Here is a 26,181-nt window from a genome sequence, read left to right on the forward strand (position 1 = left end):
AGAAAGGTGAATGTTAGAAAGAACTGAGCCATGCAGAAATCTGGGAGAAAAGCATTCTAGGCAGAGGGAACAGCAAATGCAAATGTCCAGAGGTAGAATGTTTAATAGAAGGAAACAAGGGCAGCATGACTGGGGCAAAATGAGCCAGAAGTGAGGAGGGTAGGGGCCAGATGAAACAAAGTGTTGAGTCCAGTATTGAGGCTGGTTTCAAATATGGCAAAATGAGATGCTGTCTAAGGGTGAATACCACATATTAGATGTGTGTCTATATGCAATTATTTTATTCGTCCTATGTCTAAAAATTGCTGAGGCAGCTACTTAACCAATGAGCACTACTGAAGCTGAATATCACATTAATTTTTTAAGTTTACTAAATAATTAGGCTTTACAAAATCTCGGGGAGGCCCAAGCAGCTTTAAAATGTGAGACCACTCACCCCTTGGATTTAGTTAGATGGATATCATTTAAAAATCATCATTTGGGGACTTCCCTGGTAGTGCAGTGGTTAAGAATCCACCTGCCAATGCAGGGGACATGGGTTCGATCCTGGGGTGGAGCAACTAAGCCCAGGCGCCACAACTACTGAGCCTGTGCTCTAGAGCCTGCAAGCCACAACTACTGAGCCCACGTGCCACAACTACTGAACCCTGAATGCTCTAGGGCCCGCATGCTGCAACTGCTGAGCCCATGTGCCGTAACTACCAAAGCCCATGCACCTAGAGCCCGTGCTCCACAACAAGAGAAGCCACAGCAATGAGAAGCCCGCACACAACAATGAAGAGTAACCCCTGCTCACCACAACTAGAGAAAGCTCACAGGCAGCAGCAAAGACCCAACACAGCCAAAAATCAAAATCAAATCAAATCATCATTTGTGGTGCAGCTTTATCTTAATCCTTTGCACATACTTCTACTGAATGGAAGTCACAATTTGAGACTCCCTTGAACTTGAGGCCCAGAACAAATGGCCCTGACCTCTGGATCTGCCACATGAAGTTCTGAAAACAGTTCATTGCACATTGGCATGCCACTGAGGGTTTAAGTTAGGGCTGAAATCCAGCCCAAGTTCCACGAAGCCAGCTATGTGTCCTGGCACTGGGCTGTGTCCACCAAAGGGGCATCTTTTTCTAATTTGCACAAAGTCATCATATGACCTAGCTTTGGCCCACTCCTTGTCCCACCCCTTGCTTTCTGGGTTTTGTAAATATTATAATTTGTTTGTATAACACTTCATAACTTTCAGAGGGATTTTACTGTATTCTCTTGTCACATAAGGCAATCTTATTACCCCAATTTTTTTAGAGGAGTGAATGAAGGATCAGTGAGACAAAACGGCTGGTTCTGAGGGTGGCAGAATTGACTGAAAATCACAGATGTTCAGCTGGGGTCTCACCCTGCATCCCGATACCTCGGGTATGATTAGAGTGGGGAAAACCACAGCTCTAGCTGAACTGATGCTCCAGGCTTTAAATGCTCCAGGGACTTTTCTAACCACAGAAAGCACCTGTCCATCTGCAGGGCTAGCATTTCTTCCCCTTCCTCTCTTTATGTTTAAAACAGAACAGTTGCTACAACCAATAAAACTGGCTATTTTATTTCAAAAAACAACCACCAATTTTTTCACTTCACATAAGCTATAAAAAATATATAATTTTTTTTCCTCAGTTTTTTTTTTTTTTAATACACTTTATTTATTTATTTGGCTGCACTGGGTCTTAGTTGCTAGAATGCAGGATCTTTTAGTTGCAGCATGTGGACTCTAGTTACCTGACCAGGGATCGAACCTGGGTCCCCTGCATTGGGAGTGTGGAGTCTTAACCACTGGACCACTAGGAAAGTCTCTCCTCACAGTTTTTCCATGCCAGAGATGGAAAATGTGTTAAAGAAAGCAGAATAGAGATGATTTAATAGATTCAGATGTTATTCTCTAAATAGGTCATTCTAGTACCTTTAATTGTTTTACGACAGCTCTTTGATTTCCATTGTGGACCACACCACCATTCATCTCCAATGGGTTTGCAATCTCTTCACACAACCCCACACCCACTTCATGCTCATCTTTTCATCCCAGGCCTCCTTTTGGTTAAGGTCTCAGGAACTAAGGCTTGAATTCTTTCCAACTCATCCTAGAATCACTTCCTAGGCCCGAGTCCAAGGAAACATCTTTAACCCTCTTTTACTAGACTGTGATCTCCCTCTTAGAAAGCAAGAAGTTCTCTGAACTTATGGTTACTGGGGGGCAGGGTGGGGAAGGATGGGGGGAAGGGATAGTTAGGGAGTTTGGGATCAACGTGTACACACTGCTATATTTAAAATGAATAACTAACAAGGACCTACTGTATAGCACAGGGACCTCTGCTCAATGTTATGTGGCAGCTTGGACGGGAGGGAGTCTGAGGGAGAATGGATACATGTATATGTATGGCTGAGGCCCTTTGCTATGCACCTGAAATGATCACAACATTGTTAATTGGCTATACTCCAATATAAAATAAAAAGTTAAAAAAAAAAAGAGAAAAAAAAAAAGAGAGCAAGAAGTTCTCACTTCAGCTTTCTTCCCAATTCTTTGTTAATTTAGAAGTCAGAAAAATATTAAGGCAGTTCCTTCTAATGCAGATGGAAAGTGAAACAGGCGAGTGAGAGAGTTTTCACCTGCTGACACAGAGAGAAAAATGACAGTGCTGTGAATTTTTAATAAGATTGAATTTATCCAATTTGACCATCCATTATTCTAAGGTTGTCTTTGTGCTTTTATGTTAGAATGGCTTTTAAAAAAAAATTATGATGGTAACAGGTAGAAAGCTTTTTGTTTTATTTTGCTTTTTTAATAATGTCCTTTGACATTGGCAAAACAAGGTCACAAAGCCACAAGGATGGGAGCTATTTTCCTAAGGTACAGGATGAACAAAAACTCACTGTGGAAGATACTTCCATTTTCCTCTCATGTGTGTTCCACTTTGTGGCCAGGGCTGACTCAGCAAAACTCAGTCTATCATGGAAGCAACCCACTCTGCAATGATGCTGTGAGCAGTTATTCTGAGAACAGAGCACCGAAAGAACTTAAGTACCCATTAAAAAGGAAATGGTTCAAAATACCATAGAACTAGGGGTATCATGCAGCAGTTACAAAGAATGAGGCTGTTGTAAATGTATGACAGGAAAGCTCTCCCTGACCAGGTATTTTATGAAAGAAGGAGTGCATTGGTTATCTAGTATATAGTCTGGGTTCTCCAGAGAAACACAATCAATAAATATATATCCTCTAAATACATAAATAGATACCTACCTCTATACATCTATATCTGTATCTGTATCTATATCTACATCTATATCTACACATGGTGAGAGAGAGATTTATTTTAAGGAATTGGCTCATGCAATCATGGAGGCTGAGAAGTCCAACATCTGCAGTTGGCAAGCTGTAGACTCGAGAGAGCCTACAGTGTAAGTTCCAGTCCAAGTCCAAAGGCCTGAAACCCCAGAGAGCTGATGGCATAAGTTCCAAGTCCAGGAGTTCAAAGGCAGAAGAAGACTGATGTTCCAGCTTGAAAATAGTCAGGCAGAGAGAAAGAATTCTTTTGTACTCAGCTTTTTATTCTATACAGGCCTTCAGTGGATTGGATGAAGCTCCCCCACATTGGGAAGAGCAATCTGCCTTACTCAGTCTACTGTTTCAGATGTTAATCTCATCCAGAAATAATGTTTAACCAAATATCTGGGCACCGTATGTATTGTTCTGTGTGTTTTTTAATTTATTTATTTATTTATTTATTTTTGGCTGCGTTGGGTCGTCATTGCTGCACACAGCCTTTCTCTAGTTGCGGTGAGCGGGGGCTGCTCTTCATTGCAATGCACGGGCTTCTCATTGCAGTGGCTTCTCTGGTTGTGGGGCATGGGCTCTAGGTGCGTGGGCTTCAGTAGTTGTGGCACGTGGGCTTAGTAGTTGTGGCTCACAGGCTCTAGAGTGCAGGCTCAGTAGTTGTGGTGCATGGGCTTCGTTGCTCTGCAGCATGTGGGATCGTCCCGGACCAGGGCTCAGACTTGTGCCCCCTGCACTAGCAGGTGGATTCTTAACCACTGAGCCACCAGGGAAGTCCCCCTATGTATTGTTGACACACAAAATTAATCATCACAAGTCCACTCCTTGTCAACCTGGCACTCATATGCACCTTCTTAAACTATACTTAATCTCCAAAAAATACATTAACAAGATCATAATTCCACCTAACATGATACAACTGTTCTGTGTATAACCAGAAACGTACTAATCCCTTCCCCAGAAGAGGTAATATAATGTCCTTGAGTGATGTTTACTCTTCTCCTTGATATCCTATAACTTAAATACTGTGATATAAAGTCAATATATCTTATGTTACACAATTAGGGAATAAGAGAGGGAAGAAAACAAAGATATTTGTTTTAAAATACACACACATATTCATAACAAAATAAGGAGGAATACTCATGACAGTTACAGTCCCCATATCTGTAACTGGTCACATGATCATAGCTGGTATTTATAACTACCTTCCTCCACTACCCATACTATATTCCCTTTGCCTTTGGTAAACACCTCAGCTGGTGGTGGTTCTTTATACACCGAAGTGATACAAACCTTCATTCCCGAAGGATCTGGGCCATTAGTAGTCCTGCCTGGATTGGGTTGTTGTTTTCTAATGACCTTAATCGCAAGGAATGGTAATACTAAGAGCCTTCTTAAGGGATCTCCTGTATTCCAGACATACTCTTCCATATCTCTGTCGTGGTGTAGAAGTACAGTTTCCTCTTGGTGGTCAGGATCAATTGTCCCAGCCAGCACAGTAACTCACTACTTTGCCTGCTGAGTCAGAGGCATGAGGAGTCCAAAGTGGCCAGACAGCAATTTTAACTTTCAGCTCAATGGAATCATTATTGTGTCTCCTGGTGGAAGCATTTTTCTCTCTGGCCTAAGATCTCTAAGCCAATAGAGCATTAGGTCATGGGAACAAGAAGCAAAAATTTTTCTAGCGGGTCACTAGGGATAATAATGAGTAGAGCTGCTCCCATTCCCACCCCTTGACTCATGAATCTTAGCTTTAGGAGACATAGCGACATATGTTGGACACTGATTCAGAGCATTCACAACCTTCTGGAGAAATTCGGCCCAGTCCCGCAACGTATTGCCATCTAGTGGATGCTGTAACCGAGTCTTCAAAAGGCCATCCCACCATTCCACCAAGCCAGCTGCTTCAGGATAGTGGGGAACAGGTAAGGCCAGTGAATTCCATGAGCACGGGGACATTGCCACACTTCTTTTGCTGTGAGGTGAGTTCTTTGATCAGAAACAATGCTGTGTAGACTACCATGATGGTAAATGCAGTATCCTGTAAGTAGGATGGTAGTTCTGACAGAAGCATTGTGTGCCAAGAAAGCAAATCTGTATCCAGAGAATGGATCTGTTCCAGGAAGAACAAGATGCTGCCCCTTCCATGATGGAATTGGTCCAATGTAATCAACCTGCGACCAGGCAGCTGGCTGAGCACCCTGGGGAACAGTGCCATATCTAGGACTCATTGTTGGTCTCTGTTGCTGGCAGATTGGGCACTCAGCAGTGGCCATAGCCAGGTCAGCCTTGTTGAGTTGAAGTTCATGTTGCTGAGCCCATGTATAACATTCATCCCTGCCACCATGGCCACTTTGCTCATAAGCCCATTGAGGTGACAGGGGTGGCTGGGAAAGAGGCTGACTGGTTTCCATAGAAAGGGTCATCCTATCTACTTAATCATTAATATCCTCCTCTGCTTAGGTCACCCTTTGGTGAGCATTCATATGGGACTCAAATACCTTCATGTTTTTGTCTATTCAGAGACATTTATCTATATCCCTCTTCCCTAGATTTCCTTGTCACCAAATTTCTCATCATGTTCCTTCCAAGTCCCTGACTATCCAGGAAAACCACTGGCCACAGCCATGAACGAGTATATAATCACATGTCAGGCCATATCTCCTTCCAAGCAAAGTGAACAACTTAGTTCAATGCTCAAAGTTCTGTCCACAGGGAGGGTTGAATGTAGCAATTTGGCCCTTGCCATCCACAGATCCTACTGCCCTTAGGTTTCCCGATTCAGTGACTACGGTCCCCACTGTAAGGTCTGGTGTACAGAGAAGACCAGTCACAGAACTCTTTAAGAATGCTGGGGCTCCTCTCTCAAATTTATTTCTCGCAGTAGTGATGACTGGTATATCTTCTGAGCCCTCCAGTGTGGGTAAGTAGGTCTTAAATGACAAATCCAGTCTAATATTCCAAACTCCCTAAGCCTTTGAATCCCTCCCTCTACATTAAACCAAGGCATGTCTACCATTTCTAATTTCTAATTTGCTCATCGTGGGCCCCTTTTTGATCCATGTTTCAGCCAACAAAGCAGGCAAACTGCTAGAGCTCTTCCTAACACTTCAAGCTGCAATATTAAATGAAGAATTTCCGCTTAGAGAGACCGTAGCAACACATGTGGCCAGATCCAACTTTATGTTTCTTCCACCACTATCCCACACCTTAATATCCATTCCCAAACATATTCTCCAGATTTCTTTCTGTACAAATTATAAAACTCAAATTAGTTCTTTTGGAGTATAGCACACCTTCTCATGGGTTACACTTTGCATCTCACTTTTAGGGCTGCTGGGACTTGAGTCTAGTTATAGGTCTAGAAGCAGAGAGGGGTAGTGGGAGTGGGTTATGAGGAGAACTCACATTGCCTTGTTTGGCAATTGCCTCAGGGGAGGCCATTACAGTTTCCTCAGACAAGTCAGGGTTAATCCCCTCAGATAGGGGTGAAAAGATGGCTACCACTGGGGTAGGGAAGCTACTTCTAATGGGGATGGTGTTAAGAAGGACTTTCACACTTTCTTTTCATTTGCATTGTTTGAATTGTTTTACCAGAATGTATTAAAGTGTTACGTGTGTGATTGAAAATAAATACAAATCCAGAAAAATCCTCACTGGATTCAATAAAATATTCCTGTTCATTGTTCAAGGAAAAAACTTTTTTTTAAAGGAATGAAATGTCATGATCACTAAATGTTCTTATATTGAAAGAAGAGCTTTAAGAATATCTGTAGCTTACATTATGAGCTCCATGCAAAGGTACAATAAAACTGGATTTTTAGTTTGGAATTGATTTTTCTAGGTTGAATGGAGCTCTGGTAGTGGCTTTTAATTGTTCTCTGATTAAATACAGCTAAAAGTATCTACTCAGGTTGTCAGTGGGAACCACTAGGGCAAAGGGCAAGAGTTAAATGGGAGAGACTTCTTCATAAGCTAATTTTTGAGAATGATTTTTTTTTTTTTGCATACTCCTGAGATGGAATACAATTTTTCCCTGATAGACCTAGAGGCTGTTGGGAAATAAAGTGTGCTAACAATGATTAAGGTATATAACACCTTTCGGATACTTAATATGTGCCAGGCTCTGTGCTAAGAGCCTTACATACATTATCCCATTTAATCCTAACATTCCTATGCAGAAGGCATTGTAATTGCCCTCTTTTTCAGACTAGGAGAGGTGAAGTAAATGGCTCAAGGTCACACAGCAGTAAGTGGTTAAGCCGTGATCCAAACAGAGATCCTTGCTCTTGCCCTTCTCCATGAGAAATGAGGCCTATCTCTGACCTCAAGAACAGGAGCAGACTACCTGGCAGGAAATGTAAAGTGATGATGAGGTTAAATTACACCTCTTTCCACCTGTTGTTCTCCAGAGAAGGGATCCCCAACCCCCAGGCCACGGACAGGTACCAGTCCGTGGCGTGTTAGGAACCAGGCCGCACAGCAGGAGGTGAGCAGCGGGTAAGCAAGCGAAGCTTCACCTGTATTTACAGCCGCTCCCCACTGCTCGCATTACCCCTGAGCTCCACCTCCTGTCAGATCAGCAGCGGCATTAGATTCTCATAGGAGCCCGAACCCTACTGTGAACTGCGTGTGCGGAGATCTAGGTTGCACACTCCTTATGAGGATCTAATGCCTGATGATCTGAGGTGGAGCTGAGGCAGTGATGCTAGCGCTGGGGAGTGGCTGCAAATACAGATTATTATTAGCAGAGAGGTTTGACTGCACAGAGACCATAATAAACCAATTGCTTTCAGACTCATATCAAAAGCCCATCAGTGAGTGGCAAGTGAAAACAAGCTCAGGGATCCCACTGATTCTGCATTATGGTAGTTGTATAATTATTTTATTACATATTACAATGTAATAATAATAGAAATAAAGTGCACAATAAATGTAATGCGTTTGAATCATCCTGAAACCATCCCCCCTCACCCGCCCCCATCTGTGGAAAAATTGTCTTCCACGAAACTGCTCCCTGGTGCCAGAAAGGTTGGGGACCACTGCTCCAGAGCACTTGCCTGCCCAGCACTTGATCTTAAGGTCTGGGGCCCAGCCCCTCCCAGACGGTGGATCTGGTTTTACTCAGGCCCTATGTCAGCACCCAGGAGAGAGGCCAGTTCTGGAGTATATACGGTATACTATTATGTGAGAGATTCCTCAGGCACTAAATAAGGAAATGAATGTTTTCTTCTATCAAGACCAATGTTTTCTTCCTCCAACCAAGACCAATAGGAAAAAACAGGGCTGCACATCAATAAATCAAGCATGTTTTATCCGCTGGGAGGGGGATGCCCAGTATGCAGGATTAAAAGGATATTGAGGGCTTCCCTGGTGGCGCAGTGGTTGAGAGTCCGCCTGCCGATGCAGGGGACACGGGTTCGTGCCCCAGTCCGGGAAGATCCCACATGCCGCGGAGCGGCTGGGCCCGTGAGCCATGGCCGCTGAGCCTGCGCGTCCGGAGCCTGTGCTCCGCAACGGGAGAGGCCACAACAGTGAGGCCTGCGTACCGCAAAAAAAAAAAAAAAAAAAAAAAAAGATATTGAGTACACCTACAGCAAAATTGCCTCATTTTACAATTGAGAAATCCAAGGGCCAGAGAGGAAAGTGATTTGTTCATGGACTTTCTACCGACAAGGGTATAGTTGGGAGTAGAGGCCAGATCTCCTGGCTCCTGGCTGAGTGCTGTTTTTCCATCATGTGTCAGGATGAAGGCCTTGGGTCCTTCTGGCTGAGATATGCAGTGGGGTTAACAAAAGTGCGAGGGGAAATAATAATACAGGTGACCAGGCGGGGGTTGGAAACACAAAGAACAGGAAATCATTTAGGATCAGAACAGAGCACCTCATCAAAGCCAGAAACGCAGGAGAGGGTCACACATTCTGCAGCACGCCTTGCCACCAGGGCCAGGACCACAGTGTAAGAGTGAGAACGGCACCAGCTGGCACAGGCTGAAAAGCTACAGGGCATCTACAGGGCAGGTGGAAAGAAATGCACTTACTGGAAAGGGCTTCGGTGAAGACAGCCAGTTCTTGGGAAGATATCCCAGGCCTGGAGAAAGGAACAGACAAGGAGTGAGTCCGGGGGAGCAAGCCCCTTATGGAAAACGCCGTGGGCTCTGTCAACTTAAGGTCATTGGTGGGTCAGAGCTACAGCTAGGATGGTAACCCAGGTGGAGTCCAGGGACTCTGAGGAAAAAGCTTTGACTCTGGGGTATAGTAGGGATCGAAAACTGAAATGCCTTCAGTAGCTGGAGGCATAATAAAAATAAATGATGTGAGTAGGGTGACTAGAAGCCTTTGCCCCACTACCCCTGTCCATCCCTCTGAAAAAAAAATATATATTAATAACTACCAACTTAAAGAAAGATGGATTTCTAGGTTGTGACTAAGTTGAGTCTCATATCATAGTTGAGAGTGGTGGAAACTGTGGCAAATAGACAATCTTCCCAGCAAACAGGGCAGCTGCTTTTCAGTCCCAGCAAATTTCTGATCTGTCAGAATGCAAAGTCAATACTGCTAGCTTTCCAACTTCCCAATAGACACTAGAAATCTAGACGTTTATGTGTAACCTCCTGAGTTTTTACTGTTGGCAACACATTCAAATATTTTAAACCTGTGCAGACTAGGCACAGGTCCTATCCTAGAGCAGGAGGCGGGGTGGGGTGGAGTTTATATCCAAGGATCAAAAGAAACAGGCCCTGCTTCCCTAAGGGTCCTGAAGCAGATCGCCAGCTTAAAGGAAGGTTCATACTGCTACAAATCCCATATCTAGGTCTAAATCCTCATCCCTTGTGGCCAGACAGGTTTTGGAATTCAGCAGTTTTCAGGTTTTTAATTTTCAGATTTATGGGCCCCAGAGAACTCTGAGGCAGTACCCTATTAACAAACACATCAATTTTTCTGTAGCAAAGCATATACATTTTCAGAAATCAAGTGAGATAAATAAAGAGTATAAATAATCTCACATAAGTTCCAGTCAAGTTTTGCCACCAGATGAGACAGTTGCAAACTTATGAAAAAAATATTTTTTCAAATTCATTGGGATTTCAGAATTACTGATAGGAGATTGTGGACCTATTATAAGGGAGAGACAACCAATGAGTAATGGGTACATACTCCATTAATTAACAGACACACAGAATTTATGCCTGATGACCTCTACCCTTTGGAAAGTATGTTTGTATCTTTGCTAACTGGCAACATCTCTGCTATCTCCCCTTTGGCTCCAGGGGAGAGGTAGTGTTTTGCCCTTTACCACCGGCCCCCTAGCTGGGGCAGGTCCTTCCCTTAATCACCTCAGCACAGCTGAGACAGGCTGTCAGGGAAGTTTAGCACAGGCAGTCACGCCCTTCCAGATGCTCTTAGAAGAGGCTTCTCTCAGAGACGCCACCCCCAGTGCGCCCTGCCTTGACTGCCTCCCAGTTGGGCTCCCAAATATCTTGATACCTCAAGGTCCACACCAAACTCTCAACAAGGACCCAAACCAGGGGAAAAGTTCTCCTTCCTCTCTAGTTCCCCCCCTCCATGCTGAAGTTTTACACCCCAGGAATTTATAATTGTGGACCTATTATAAGAAGGGCAGACAGCCAATGAATAATGGGTACACACTCCATTATTTAGGTGGATGACTGCCAGTGGAATTATGTTTCCCTTCAAAAGAATTCCCACCCTAACCCTCAGGGCTTTGGTTATCCTGAGCTCCACCCCCTCTCACCCCTCAGGACAATTACAACATAAAACCTAGTATCAGCACAATCTGGATTATGGAATCTCAGTGGGTGTATCCACAATCCACTCTGTGCTACACTGGACCTAGTCCAGCTCACTTCAAAGTCCCAGAGGAAGATCAGGTGTGCATATCTCTCCTGCAGCTTTAGAGGTTCTGCTCCTGAGTCTCTGTGCATTACTCCACAAAGAAGAACATATACACATCTCCAGCGATAATAACCAAACAGAGCACAGTCTAAATCCAAATATGGAAAAGAATCCTTTCTCCTGTGGAAGACGCAATTCTGCAAGGTCTTGGCTTTGCTAAAATACCTCTTTGGGGCAAGACACACCAGATTTACTTTACAAAATAAAGCACTTGGTTTAGCTTCTCAACATCTCTACTCCGATAGCCTCAGTCTCCCTCAGTAACAATATTTTTGTGTCTCTAGATGTAGAAGCATTCCAAAACAACATACCCAAACGGAAGTCTCTTCTTCCAATGAAGATTACTGTTGAAGAACTCATAAAAGAGTTCCTCCCATTTCCAGGCTACTGAAGGTTTATAAAGATCAGCGTACTAGTCTCAACACATTCCGGGTGTGTGTTTGTGTGTGTGTGTGTGTGTGTGTGTGTGTGTGTGTATGTATTGTAATCAGTAAGTAACTGTGGGTGATACATGATAACATGTGAATATCCTATTGCTCAATAATCCTGCAAATGGCATTATTTCATTCTTTTTTATGGCTAAGTAGTATTCCATTATATGTATGTACCACATCTTCCTTATACATTCATCTGTTGATGGACACTGAGGTTGTTTCCATATATTGACAATTGTAAATAATGCCGCTATGAACATTGGAGTGCATGTATCTTTTTGAATTAGTGTTTTAGTTTTTTGAGGGTATATACTCAGAAATAGAATTGCTGGGTCATATGGTAGTTCTATTTTTAGTTTTCTGAGTCACTTTGGAATCATGGGTTCTTTTCTAACTCAAGATAATATAACCATTACCATCATTATTCTTTTTGATGGTCAACTTATCACAAACTTGGCCAGCGGGAACAACTTTAAGCTAGCTCCTATATCCTCTGACATGTCCCCATTAATTGTGAGCACTTCCTCACATTTGTGCACCGGATGTCTCCAACTTACTGTGTACTTTCTGTATCCCAGACTTGGAATCAGCCATTTCTCCAAAGAACCTGAGTTCCTTTCAGTGGAGAACAATATTTAGAAGTCAGCATCTGCATACTAGGTATGCCCAATGTTATTGAAATATTATTGCTTCTAGACTTTTCAGGAGCCTAGAAAATAAAAATTTCAGAGCTAGAAAATATTAAACCATGAGTTAATATTGATAACTCCAATGCAAATCAAATCAAAATTTTAAGAAAATGATTCTTCCTAACCTTCTCCTATTACAACTGGTATCTCCCTTCTGCCATAGTGAGAAAAAGCCTGGTTTCCAACAATTTTTTCTAACCTATAATAGATACAAAATATTTTCAAAATTTCTTCACTGATATCATTATAAAAAACAAACCTAAGAAAAGATCAGTATTTCTCTGTAATTCTTTTTGTACTTAAAATACATTTTATTTAGGGAGTACACTGCTCAAAAGTCAGTTGAATTAATTCTTTCTTCTGAATGGCCATGGTATCAATTTGATAGTTTCATTAATTAGGTTAATTTGTGGCTGTTTGTGTCCAATGTTAGGACTTGCCTTTTAAATTTTTGTTGATTTAATATGCAAAACATTTAATGGTTCAAAAGTGAAAACTATATAAAGCACTAAGCTCAAAGAACTTGCATTTCATTTTCAACATTTTTGTTAGTTGCTGCTTTATCCTTCCCATATTTTTTAAAATTATAAGCAAATATATATGTAGTCTTATTTATCTCCTTTTCATATGTTTACATTAAATATACTCTTTCATACCTTGCTTTTTTTCATTTAACAAAATATTCCTTGAAAACACTCCTTATCAGTACATAGAGATCTTTGCTGCATAGTATTCCATTGTTTGGATGTACCATCATTTGTTCAACTAATCTTATATAGATGGGCATTTTAGGCAGTTCTCTATTTCTTCTCTGAAAATTGATTTGTTTAAACTTTAGTGACAATTTTGGAAATTTTTATTTTCCAAGGGAATTATTTATTTCAACTAGGTTTTCAAATGTATTTGCATGAAACTGTGCAGAGTGGTGTCTTAAATGTTTAACATTTTCTTCTCTTTCAATGCTTACATATCCCTTGTCATTTCTTGTTTTGTATATTTTCTCCCTTGTTTTCTTTTCATGATTAGGTTAGCTGGTGGTTTGTTTATTTAATTGTTTTTTCAAAGAACAATTTAGATTATTTTTCCCAAAGATTTATTTATTTTTCCTATTGTAATAATTAATTTCTGCTTTCTAATCTTTATTATTTTCTTCTCCCTGTTTTCTTTTGGTTTATTTTACTCTTCTCTTTCTAGGTTTGGAATTGAAATTTTAGTTCATTTATTTTTCGATCTTCCATTTTTACTGATAATATTATTTTAGGCTATTGATTTTCCTCCTATCACTGCTTTAACTGTTAATTCTTCCTCTAACTTCTATATTTCCTATAAAGTAGACTTAGATCTAGAAGCCTGATTAGATTTTTATCCAAGAATACTTCACCAATGGTGTTGTGTGCTTCAAATTACATTTTACCACGAGGCACACATTACCAGTTGTTCTAGTTTTATTGTTGCTAAAGGTCTTCGGATTCTGGTGGTGTCGGCCAATTTTCTCCACTTTAACGTTCCCTATCAACATTTTACCTAATATTTTGGGTAGCTAGATAGTCTTTATTTCATTAGAGGTTGCAAAATGGTGGAGGGCTATTCTATCACTGCTTCTTTATTCATTAGCTGAAATTCATCTATAAAAGAGGACTTTTCCTCATTAATTATTTCATTTATATGGGAAAGGTAGGATCCTTGATGTTTTTCCCTTGATTCATCAATGTTTAGAGTAGTGACTTAGTAATCTAGCAACCTCCAATGGTAACCAGTGTGTTTTTAAAGCATCATCATGAATTCAGATTTATATATATTTGATGTTTCAATCTGTTGCAGTCATTATTCTGTTTTTACTTAACTTTAAAATTTTTACACTTGTATCTCTTTTCTCTTGCTGTGGAAATCTAAGTTTCTAATAGCATTAACACAACTATTTGTTGTTTTTCCTACATCATGTCACTATTAGTGTTACAAAAAAGAATGCAATATAAAATTTCTTTGTGGTTCTGTTCTTCTTTAGACTATACGCCACTAAGGGTATCCTATATTTTTAAATAAGGAATTATTTTCTCTATGCCACTATGGCATCAAATTGATATACGGTTAAGTTCATTTGTTTCCATTTGTGTTCAATTTTAGGGATTTGTTTTTTCCCAGTTTTGAATTATATAAATATTTATATGGTTCCAAAGCCAAAAATGCACCCACAGAACTTTTTCTTCTGTCCTTGCCCCTTCATCTTGCACCCTCTCTTCCAATCTAGGAAACCGTTCTCATTAGTTTTTTTGTTTGTTTGTTTTGTTTTTTTCTGCAGTACGCGGGCCTCTCACTGTTGTGGCCTCTCCCGTTGCGGAGCACAGGCTCCGGACACACAGGCTCAGCGGCCATGGCTCAAGGGCCCAGCCGCTCCGCGGCATGTGGGATCTTCCCAGACAGGGCACAAACCCGTGTCCCCTGCATCGGCAGGCGGACTCTCAACCACTGTGCCACCAGGGAAGCCCTCTCATTAGTTTTTGATGTATCATTTCATTGTTACCTTTTGAAAAATATCACAAATATGTTTATGATTTATTTACCTGTTTCTCACACAAAATGTAGCACAACATAAACACCGTCCTGCATCTTACTTTATCTCATTTAACAATCGCCTAGTGATAGTTCCATACCAATATATAGAGGCCTTCCTCACTCCTTTTTAGTTGTGTAGTTCTCCATTGCTTGGATGCCCCATAGTTTACTAGACCATTTCCCTATCACTGAACCTTTGGGTTGTTTCCAGTTTTGTTTTTGTTTTGTTTTGTTTTTACTATAGCAAACAATGCCACCATAAGTAGCTTTATGCCTATTATAATAATTTTTATGTAATAACAATTTATGTTATGACATAAACATAAATTGCTATATGTCATAACAATTTCATATTTCTGCAAGTATGTCTCCAGGAGACTTTCCTGGAATGAGCAGATGTTGGGTCAAAGGGTAAATGCTCATGTAATTTTTCTAGACATTGCCAAACTCCTCACCATAGCGGTTATACTACATTTTTTTGCCTTGCCAATAGCAATGAGAAGGCCTGTTTCCTCACAGCCTCACATGGTCAAAGTTTTGGATTTTTGTCAATCTGATAGGTGAGAAATGGCAACTCAGTGCAGTGTTAATTAGCATTTCTTTGTTTTAATTTATTTTTTACTTTTTAAAATGTTTTTCATTGTAGTAAAATATACATAAGTTTTAACTTTTAAACCACTTTTAAGTGGACAGTTCAGTGGCATTAAGTATGTGCACATTGACTATCGCCACTGTCCATCTAGAGAACTTTCATCATTCTAAGCTGAAACTCTATACCTATTAAACAATAACTCCCCACTCCTCCTTCCCCTCGTCCCCTGGTAACCTGTGTTCTACCTTCTGTCTCTATGTATTTAAGTATTCTAGGTACCTCATGTTAAGTGGAATCTTACAATATTTGTATATTTGTGTCTGGCTTATTTCACTTAACAGTATATCCTCAAGGTTCATCCATGCTGCAGCATGTATTAGAATTTCACTCCTTTTTAAGGCTAAATAATATTCCATAGTATGTATATGCTCCATCTTGTTTATTTATTCATCCATTGATAGACATTGGGGTTGTTTCCATCTTTTGGCTATTGTGAATAATGTTGCTATGAATATTAGTTTACAAGCATCTGTTCAAATCCCTGCTTTCATTTCTTTTGTATATATACCCAGAAGTGGAACTGTTGGATCATATGGTAATTCTATGTTTAATTTTTTGAGGAACTATCATATTTTTTTTTCACAGCAGCTGCATGACTTTACATTGCCACCAGCAACGCCCAAGGGATCCAATTTCTCCACATTTTTGTCAACACTTGTTTTCTGGGTTTTTTGATAATAACAATTCTAATGGGTCTGAAGTGGTATTTCATTGTGGTTTTGATCTGCATTTCCCTCATTATTAGTGATGTTGAACATCTTTTCATGTGCTTATTGGTCATCTGTATATCTTCTTTGGAGAATTGTCTTTTCAAGTCCTTTGCCCATTTTTGAACTAGAGTTGTGTGTGTGTGTGTGTGTGTGTGTGTGTGTGTGTGTGTTGTTGACTTTTAGGAGTTCTTTATATATTCTGGATATTAATCCTTATCAGATATATGATTTGCAAATATTTTTTCTCATTCTGTGAACTGCCTTTTTACTCCGTTGATAGTGTCCTTTAGCATACATAAGTTTTTAATTTTGATGAAGTCCAATTTGTCTTTTTTTTTCTTTTGTTACTTATGCTGTTGGTAACATATCAAAGAAATTATTGCCAAATCTGATGTCATGAAGATTGTTCTCTGTTTTCATCTGAGTTTTTATGGTTTTAGCTTTTGTGTATAGGTCTTCAATCCATTTCGAGTTTGTTTATTTATTTATTTTTGACCACGACACACAACTTGTGGGATCTTAGTTCCCTGACCAGGGACTGAACTCGGGCCCTTGAAGTGAAAGCACAGAGTCCTAAACACTGGACCACCACTGAATTCCCAGTTTTGAGTTAATTTTTATATATGATGTTGGATGAGGGTCCAACTTCATTATTTTGGAAATGGATATCCAGTTTTCCCAGCACCATTTGTTGAAAAAGTCCTTTCACCATGAATGGTATTGGCACCCTTGGTGAAAATCGTCTGACCATATATATGAGGGGTTATTTCTAGGCTCTCTTTTCTATTCCATTGGTCTATATGTTTGTCTTTATGCCAGTTCACAGTGTTTTAATTACTGTAACTCTGTAATAAGTTTTGAAATCAGGAAGTGTGAGACCTACAACATTTTTCTTCTTTTTCAAGATTATTTCTGTTATTTGGGGTCCCATGAGAGTCCACATGTATTTTAAGATGTCTTTTTCTGCAAAAAATGTTAGGATTCTGATAGGGATTGCATTCAATCTGTAGATCACTTTGGGTGGTACTGAAATCTTAACAATATTAAATTTTTCATTCCATGAACACAAGATGTTTTTTGCATTTATTTGTGTCTTCTATCATTTCTCTGTGCGATGTTTTATAGTTTTCAGTATACAACTCTTTCACTTACTTGGTTAAGTTAATTCCCAAGTATTTTTATTCTTTTTGATGCTATTATAAATGGAATTGTTTTCTTAATTTCCTTTTCAGATTGTTCATTGTAAAATATTTCTCTTACGATGGGCAGGCTGAGCACCTTTTCGTGTGTGTGTGTGTGTGTGTGTGTGTGTGTTTTTGCAGTACGCGGGCCTCTCACTGTTGTGGCCTCTCCCGTTGCGGAGCACAGGCTCCGGATGTGCAGGCTCAGCAGCCATGGCTCACGGGCCCAGCTGCTCCATGGCATGTGGGATCCTCCTGGACCAGGGCACGAATCCCTGTTCTCTGCATCAGCAGGCGGACTCTCAACCACTGCGCCACCAGGGAAGCCCCCTTTTCGTGTGTTTAAAGGCCATTTGTATTTCTTTTTCTGTGGAATTGTCTGTTCATATTTTTTACTCATTTTTCTATTGCACTGTTGGCATTTTTCTCTCAATTTTTAGGAGCTCTTTATATATTACTAATATTAGCCTTCTGGGTCAAGGTTTCAGTCACAGAGGTATATGTATTTGTCAAAAATCAGAGAATGTACAATTAAGATTTGTGTATTTCATTCTATTTAAATTTTATATCACAAGAAACACCTTAAACAAATACTGAATTCTGGTTAATAATATACATGCATCAATATACCGGTTTGTGATTTATTTTGAAACACAACAAAAAATAATATAGATTGACAGATGGATAGAGATAAATTACATACATGATAAAGCAAGTAAAATGTTGATGGTAAGATCTAGAGGGTGCGTGTTCTCTACAAAATTTTTTCAACTTTGCTACATGTTTGAAAATGTTCATAATGAAATATTGGGGAAAATATTAGCCCTCTAATGATAGACATTACAAATATTTTCTCCAAGTTGTCAGGATTTTTTACTTGCTTATAGTTTTTCCTCATGAAAAGTGTTCTTTTAAAAGCTTATGTATAAATGCATTTATGAATCTTTTATTGCTTCTTCATTTTGAGTCATATTTTGTGGGGTTTTCCCTTTCTTATGTTATATAGCAATTCATTCACACTTTCTTCTACTACTTGCATTATTTTCTTTGTGTGTCTGTGTGTATTTCAGTTAAGTGATTATTTTTTAAGAAATAAATCACTGTAGCTTCAGTGAAGTGCCCTGTGCCACCCTAGTCTCTGTCCCCTTACCCCTCACTAGAGGTAATCACTCCTGTGCTTTGGTTATATATGTTTACTATATATGATATATATACTTATAATGCATATATAAATTTATAATACATATATATTTACAATACATATATATATTTACAAACAATAATATAATTATGTTTTTCACATTTGTAAAACATATTCATAAATAACGCCTTTCTGGAACTTGCTTTCTTTGATCAACGTTATATTTTTGAAATTTATCCAAGCTGAGAGATATAACTCTAAACTATCCATTTTAATTATTACATGAAATTTTCCTAAAACATGCTGCATTTATTTATCAATCCTCCCATTTGTGCATATTAGTGTGTTTCAGATGCCTCTCAGTTAAAAGAAAGCTGTCATAAACATTGTTGTACACACCTTCTTGTGCACATGTGCATGTTTCTCCAGGGAAGACATCTAAGAGTGGAACCGCTGGTTTACAGGATATGCACATCTTCAATTTTATTAGATAAGTGATTTATACAATCATCAGCAGTGATTACTACCTAACAACTTAATATTATTGGACTTTAAAATTTCTGGCAATGAGTAGGTATAAAACTGTCTCATTGTGGCTTTAATTTGCATTTCCTTGATTCCTATGAAAATGTGCATCTTTTCAGATATTTACTGGCCATGCAGATTTCCTCTTCTGTAAATTGCTTCTTCATACCCTTTGTGAATTTTTCTACTGCCCATTTGCATGAGCATGGAAACTGTGTAGTCACACAGGGCCCTGCACTTAGAAGGGCCTTGTGCTTTGTTTAATGCTCTGCTGGTGCTGTTTTGAAATTCTTAATAATTTCTTACAAGGGGCCCTGCATTTTCATTTTGCACTGGGCTCCACAAATTGTGTAGCTGGTCCTTAGGCTGAGCCATGTTTGAACTGAGTTTTGACAGACAAAAAGGGATTCACATAGATCTGCATTGTTCAATATGGTGGCCACTTAGCCTTATTGTTCAATATAGCAGCTACATTAATTTAAATTAAGTAAAATTAAAAATTCAGTTCCTCAGTCTCATGAGCTTTGTAACCCTTTAGACTGTGCCCTGTGGGGAACCACTGACCCATGTAAAACCAGAAGTGCATGGAAAGATCTGGGTTTGAGGAAGACAGCCCTCATGGTAATGTGAAGGACTAGATAGGCAACTCAGAAGTCAGGGGAGCAGACAGAAAGCTCTGACACAAACCCAAGTGAGAAGTGAGGCTTTTGGGGGAGCAGAGGATCAGAAGGTCAGGGTCTCAGAGAGAGAAAATCCACAGGATCTTGGTGGCTGTCTGGACATGTGGAGTAATGGAGAGGGAAGAATTGAGGGTCAGACTTGGGCGACTGATAAATGGGGCTGCTTTCACCAAATCCAGAAGAATAAACAGATTTTATGGGAAGGTACTGAAGTTGGCTTGGACACATTCTTGAAGTATTCTGGGACAGCTGTTTACCAGTCTCCCTACCTGCTAAATGAAGGTAGTGGTAGCATCTATCTCACAGGACTGATGTATTACTAATCAACCGATACAGATATGTGAATACACTTTGTTAATGTTTAAGTGCCATATACATGTTATCTAGCATCAGTCCTGTATGTACCTGAGGTCCGATGGAAGGAAGAAGCAGGGGAGGGACTGAAATACTGCCTGCGTTTGCACAAAAGGAGCACCATCCATCTAGTTCAGTGAGACAGGAGATGTTGGAGGAAAATGCTGAAGAGAATGAAAAATGTGGATAGTCAAGTAAGAAATACAGGATAACAAATCATCAATTAGAAATACACCCCAGCTGCTTCTAAACATAATAAATTGTCAAAGCTTTCCATCAAGTGGAAGAAGATGGAGTTACAATGAGAACTGGGAGAAAACACATATTAAAAAATTCAACTAAGCAATTAGTAGCAGCATTTACTGTAGATTAGAAACTCTCTCCAGAATTACTTCTGCCTTGGAACATACATAGCATATATTCCAAACTGCTGTTACTTTTTTTTTTTTTTTACTTGATAGCATATATTTATTGGATTTGTTTTTCTCCCCTTAACCTCACTCTTAATGGGCTCAGATTTTTAACATTCTCCCCTCCTCCACTTATTAATTTTTTTTATTGGAGTATAATTGCTTTACAATGTTGTGTTAGTTTCTGCCACACAGCGAAGTGAATCAGTCATACGCATACACATCCCCTCCCTCTTGGACCTCCCTGCCTGCACCCACATCCCACCCAACTAGGCCATCACAGAGCACCAAGCTGAGCTCCCTATGCTGCTACATTTTGATTTTCATCTGCAGACACAGAGTTAAAATGTAATATGTCCTTAAAGCTGATTGCTAGTTCAAACTTGTCATTAAGCATACTGCTTCCTAACGTTTGATTATATGTTTGGAAAACTGCTAGGAAGTTTAACCATGTGATTGATTAGACAGTATTTGGGTGTGAAACGTAACTCTTTGGTGCATGCTGTTCTTCCAGAATTTGGAGGTAATGTGCAAGATTCTTAAATTAGTTTTGCTTTTATGAAGTAAGCAAATAACCTGATGTTAAACCTTAGTTAGGCTATTTAATTAAATTCCGTACCTATCTATTGAAGATATATCACAGCAAGGCAGAGTGGTAGGGCATGGTCCTTCCTTCAAAGAGCTGATATCTCTTAGCAGAGACACCTATAAACTAGTACTGAGGGAAATGAGTGAGTGCTCACAGAATTCAAAACAGTCTGGGGTGATATGGTCAAAAGGAAGAGTAAGAACAGTAGCTGCCATCAGAGATCAGAAATCCATAGTTTTATGACTCAATGTGAAGTTATCTGAATAAGGCTCTGAGAGCCAAGCTAATGTCAAGGTCAGCATCAGCCCTCCATCTCCCTGGGTGATGCGGACAGCAGAAATCCTCCACTTAGTTAAGCTGGCTGTGGCCAGGACATCGGCAGCTCCTCCCACTGACAGGGAGTCTGGCTGCCCATCCCTTCAATCTGGGCTGGCCTCGTGGTCTCCTCTAATCCACAGAATGTGGCATATGTGACCCTGTGTGATTCCCCAGCTATGCCTTAACGAGTCTGACAGCTTCCACCTCCACTGTCTTGGACGCTGCCCACAGACTGACAATGGAGCCCCTGGAGGACGAGAAGCCCTGAAGATTCTCCAGAAGGAGAACCATGGCCTTCAGTGGATGGCATCACCAAGTGCCAGACATGTAAGTGAGGTCACCTTTGACCTTCAGCTTAGCTGACTTTCCAGTTCAGGGGTTGGCAAACCACAGCCTGCGGACCAAATCTGGCCCTCAGCCTGTTTCTTTGTAGGGCCCTTGAGCTACGAATAGCTTTTGCTTTTTAAAGGTTTGTAAAAAAAAAAAAAAAAAAAATTATCAATGAATAACAAAGAAGAATATGCAACAGACACAAAACCTAAAATATGCACGAGCTACCACCCCTTACAGAAACTTTTGCCAGCCCCTGTTAGAGCTGAATATAACTGTGTGAGTAAATCCAGACACAACCACAGAGGAGTCAGCCAACCAACCCTCAGAATCGTGAGAAATACTAAATGGATATTTTTAATATATGAGATGCAATAGATAACTGAATCACAAGCTGAATAAACGCTACACAAGGAACAAGGAAACTGCCTCGAAGGAAATAAGCTCTCGAAGGTTTTGGACCTTTTCTTCCCAATCATTTCACTTGAGAGGATTTCGTCCCCCTAGTCTGCTGTCCATGGCTCTGTTTTGCATCCTAGGGAGGTTTTGCCATCTATGAGCACATATATCCACTCATTATTCATAGGACATTCAAAACATTTTAAAAACAGGTATCGGAATATAACTTTTCAAAAATAAAAATACAGAATTTGTAAGATATAATATCAGTGTCCTAAAGCATCCTTCCAAATACAGAGGTCTATTTTTTTCCGTATATTACTCTATTTGCAATGGACCCTTCCTAGTTTTGTTACCAATGGATTTCCTTTACTTAGTGAGGTGAAGTGTCAGCCAAGGTGAGGTGAAGAATGGTTGTGATAAAGGCATCAGCAGGTAGCAATCACTTTACCCTTTGCAAAGGGCACAGCTACCTGCCAGGGCTGGAGCCAGAAAAAGAATCACAACCAGGGATTCAGATCTGAATATTTACACAGTGTCAAAGAAGTCCAGTGCCTAGACTTACACTGCTACTATCCACAAATAATTTTGTTGTACACCCATTTTAACTCCTATTTCCACCTCTATTATTTTCAGAGAACCTCCAAAATACCATAAATAATTTTTAAATGTACATTTCACGCCCCTATTCTTTTTCCTTCCCATAGGGAAAAAAAAAACAAAAAAACAATGCTTTTGTAAGGGAGAAGCAGTTGAACCAAGAAATTTGTAAACAAAAAGAAACGGGGGGGGGGTACTTCCCTGGTGGCGCAGTGGTTAAGAATCTGCCTGCCAATGCAGGGTACACGGGTTCAATCCCTGGTCCAGGAAGATCCCACGTGCTGCGGAGCAACTAAGCCCGTGCACCACAACTACTGAGCCTGTGCTCTAGTGCCCGTGAGCCACAGCTACTGAGCTCCCGCACCTAGAGCCCGTGTTCCGCAACAAGAGAAGCCACCGCAATGAGAAGCCCACACACCGCAATGAAGAGTAGCCCCCGCTTGACGCAACTAGAGAAAGCCCGTGCGTGGCAACGAAGACCCAACGCAGCCAAACTTAAATAATAAATTAATTAATTAAAAAAAAAAGAAATGGGGGCCCATATTTATAGTCTTCACGTAAATGTGTAGATCACAATTGGGGATGGGTGGTTATGACGAGGCTTGAAGTTAAACAGATGATCCAGACCCACCTGATTTTGAGCAAAGCACCCCTATGATCAATACTACACATCTAAGTTTGCATTTGGCCTAGAGCAGTGTGGTAGCTCCTTTCCAAATATTTTCCCTCCGACTCCGCAGTGAGCCTCATCTCCTCGTGTTCATGCCTTGTCTGAATCCCTCCCCTTGAATCTTGAACAGTCCTATGCTTCCTATTGACCAATAAAATGTCACAAAAATGATGCAACATAACTTTCAAGTCTAGCTTCTGCCTTGCAGCTTCTGCCTTGGACTTTTAGAAAGCTGACTCTGATGAAATTCAGATCAACTGGCAGAGGCATGAGCAGACACGAATTTGCTGATGCAAACAAAAACCACTGATGTGATCCACTGACTGACTCACTAAAAATTATAAAAGTGGAGATACAGGCTCTCTGTTTAGAACCCTACATTTGTCTGTGGAATAGAAGATGCCCTTTGAGACTCCTCTTGTGGGAGCTGAAGTGGTCATTGTTATACAGAGTAAACTTGACATAGATCTCACCCAGTGGGGCTTATAAGCGTAAATGGATGAGCTCACACCCCCAGATGTTTGATATGAGCCAGAGACCAGGTGATCACAGACAGAGTTTACACACAGTATTACATATTCTTGATTTGTTTCTGTTGTTAGAATGGAACTGGGGGTTTAGTTTCAGGTATGCCCAGTTACATATAGGAAACTCCTCTTGGATTTTATCAAGCCTTCTTAAAACAGACATCACAAGACCTTGTAGAAAGTATCACTGCTTTTCCCAGAATTATCCACAGGAACCCTACAGTGGCCCAAACTCCACAGAGTCCAGAGTTTTACTGTTCTTTGAATGAAGCTAGTACCTAATTCAATGAAGCGCCTAACACTGGGTACCAGAATGATCCAGATGATTACTCTATCCACCTAGGTGAATGGATTTGTAACCCATGTCCTCCTTGCAGGGATCTAAGACTTTCTTCTCCAAACAGATCCAAAGTCTCCACCCCACAGATTACCTATTAACCACAAAAGAGAAAATGTAGTTTAATAGAGAAATCTGGAGAACACTTCAGATTTCAGTGACCACTGATACTGGGACAACCTAATATTATGCATATAAAAATAACAGGGGTTTAATATTTATTATTATGTTCTTGCTGATGGAAAACAATAAGAGCACCTCATAAAGTGTACCATCTTAGAAGGATTCTTGCCATCTAATCAAACCTCTCAACCTTCCTTCGAGCTTACAGGAAATATGGGATCTAGAGAAAAAATTAAATGACATCAGGAGGAAAACAAGGTCAGACAAATTGCGAAAGTAGAATCCTCTGCCAAATAACTGGCCTAGACTCTTTAAAAAGTTAATACCACAAAAACAAAACAGGTGGAGGATTGCTCCGCATTAAAAGAGACAACCAGGGCTTCCCTGGTGGCGCAGTGGTTGAGGGTCCGCCTGCAGATGCAGCGGACGCGGGTTTGTGCCCCGGTCCGGGAGGATCCCACGTGCCGCGGAGTGGCTGGGCCCGTGAGCCATGGCCGCTGAGCCTGCGCTCCGCAACGGGAGAGGCCACACCAGTGAGAGGCCCGCATACCGCCAAAAAAAAAAAAAAAAAAGAGACAACCATAACAAATACAATGCATGAATCTTCACAGGACTCTCTTGTTTTTTGCTTTTGACTAGCAGCAGTCTTTAATGTAAATGTTAAGCAGAGATCCACACAAATTTGAAAAAAAGTCTTTAACTTAAAAGAGCTTAAAACAATAAAAAAAAGATTAAATAGACAATTCAGGAAACAGAGGAAACTTAAAAGAGAAAGTCCTGAGATTTGTCTTATTATCCATTCGGTAAGAGAAGATATTGCATCCCTTAAATAAGAACTGGACGCCATGGGACTACCTTTCTACAAAACCAATATATGACTTTTTTTGATAACTGGAGAAATTTGCATATGGGCTGGATATTAGGTGATGTCAAATTATTAAGTTTCTTAGATGTAATTTAGTTTCTTATGTGGTTGCATAGGGGAATGTCTTTGTCTTTACTTAGGCGAGAGAGAAAGAAAGCAGTTACCGCAAAATGTTGAGTTATTCATTCTCGGAGGAATGTACATGGCTGTTCACTGAACTATTCTTTCAACTTTTCACACCGTGATGCCTCTGCCGACCTGTTCACCGTGCCACAGACAAGCGGCCTGAATGGGGAACTGTTTTCAGATGGCACTGTTTCAGGGGTGCCAAGAGAGGAGAGTAAATACTGTTTCTGAATTAATTCAACAACCTCCACCCAGAGGCCGGTGCAACCAGAGCCCATACAGCACACTCAGCTCCCGCGCCTCAAAGCTTCTCCGTTCCTCCCAAGAAGCAACAGTTAGTGACAACTCAGGGTGGGACAGACCTTTGAATTCTCCAGACCAAAGGAGGGTTTTGAGAGGCATTTCTCGAGAGCATGCGACTCCCGGGACTCCTGTTCACACCCCAGACCATTGCAACCCCGACGTATCCCCAGCCTTCTTTTTCTATTGATTCTAGAAGGAGAACGCGCATTTCGTCTGCAAGAGCAAAGAACTTCCCAAGATGTCTTCTTCCCTTCATAGCTCTGTGCGAATTTTAATAAGTAAATACCTCCCGGACTGCCGCGAGGCCGGGCACTTACGCAACTTGAAAACAGGGCAAGCCGGGGCAAAGAGAAGCGAGTCTTCAACAGAAATCCTTCCCGAGGTCAGCCCATCGACTAACCGCTGCCAAGCTCAAATGTAAAATGACT

General features: G+C 40.5%; 1 long non-coding RNA gene and 1 pseudogene across 1 annotated transcript; both read right to left on the bottom strand.

The window, feature by feature from the left end:
- Positions 1-4,057: 4,057 nt before the first annotated feature.
- On the bottom strand, positions 4,058-5,762 carry LOC113623423 (uncharacterized; annotated as a pseudogene).
- A 3,054-nt stretch (positions 5,763-8,816) lies between these two features.
- Positions 8,817-26,178, bottom strand: LOC113623487 (uncharacterized). The gene is made up of 3 exons (XR_003433950.1): positions 26,071-26,178; positions 9,362-9,411; positions 8,817-8,862 (listed from the first exon to the last, which is right to left on the bottom strand). It is a non-coding gene; the product is annotated as an uncharacterized LOC113623487 (long non-coding RNA).
- Between the last annotated feature and the right edge of the window lie 3 nt (positions 26,179-26,181).

Source organism: Aethalodelphis obliquidens, unplaced genomic scaffold (genome assembly GCF_003676395.1).
Source record: "Aethalodelphis obliquidens isolate GAN/ISIS:26980383/991018 unplaced genomic scaffold, ASM367639v1 scaffold1, whole genome shotgun sequence".
In the NCBI taxonomy this organism is placed as follows: domain Eukaryota; kingdom Metazoa; phylum Chordata; class Mammalia; order Artiodactyla; family Delphinidae; genus Aethalodelphis; species Aethalodelphis obliquidens.